The following is a 931-nucleotide window of genomic DNA, read 5'->3' as shown; positions in this document are numbered from 1 at the left end:
AAAACGAAGAGGAAAAGAAAGCAACCAGGCATGGTGAGATGCGTTTGCAGTCCCGGTACGGATTGGATTCGGTGCGAGAGCCCAGTAATGGTAGCTTCAACCAGGAGACTGTTTCTCCTAAAAGATCAGAGCTGCGAGATCCGAGCGTGGACTGGGAGGCTGAGCCAGGAGGGGCACAGGTTCGAGGCCAGCCTCTGCCTGTACTCTTCCTGAAGGACGCCCGGCTAAGGGCGGTACAGTGAACCATCAAAAGGCAGGAAGCCGGCACACGCTGCGGCCCCGCAGGAGCAGGGTTTCCGCAGCTGCCCGCCCTGGGGCCTCTCTTCTTCGCCCCCTTCCACGGGGTTGAGGAACCTTCCCGAATAGTCGTAAGAGAGCTCTTCTCCCGGGCCGATGGCCGTGGCTGCGAAGAGGGCCAGTTTAGGTACCATCGAGTCGACTCGGACGGGGACCATGACCAGGTTAGGCTGGCAGGAGTGGTTCAGGAACCGGCCGGCGTTGCCGATGGACGTGGGGTCCACGAAGGTCTCCAGGACCGGCCCGCCACACACGTGCTCCCTGACGGCGATGATGTAGTTGGGGTCCTGCCTCTTCTGCGAGTGAGTTCTCCGCGCTTCCGAGGCGCCCAAGACATCGCCGGCGTATTCACAGACGAATCTCCCTTTGGGTATCCACTCCAGGGTCCACAGCCCCTAGCCCTTTCCGTCCATCTTGAACACCTGCAGGCGGAACTGCAGCCCCCTCTGGACCACTCTGTTTGTGCAATGGTCCGCACACTGGCACAGGGCGTTGCATTCAAAGACGGGCCTGGAGTGCTTGGCTCCCGGGCCTAGCACCCTGAGGCACAAGTGCTCGTCATAGTTCTTGTCCTGGTGGAGGCAGGGGCAAGAGCCGGGGAGGCAGGGGACGGCCCCGCACCTTCAGCCGGGAA

General features: G+C 61.8%; 1 pseudogene across 1 annotated transcript in view; it reads right to left on the bottom strand.

Annotated features, from left to right (window-relative positions):
• Positions 1-224: 224 nt before the first annotated feature.
• Positions 225-931, bottom strand: part of LOC308277274 (histone-lysine N-methyltransferase SETMAR-like) — a 111,165-nt pseudogene continuing 110,458 nt past the window's right edge. Inside the window, exon 2 of the transcript in view lies at positions 225-931. This exon is cut by the window's right edge and continues 58 nt beyond it. The product of the transcript in view is annotated as a histone-lysine N-methyltransferase SETMAR-like (transcript).

Source organism: Muscardinus avellanarius (assembly GCF_963383645.1).
Source record: "Muscardinus avellanarius genome assembly, chromosome: 19".
NCBI lineage: Eukaryota > Metazoa > Chordata > Mammalia > Rodentia > Gliridae > Muscardinus > Muscardinus avellanarius.
This window is presented reverse-complemented; position numbering and strand designations above follow the sequence as displayed.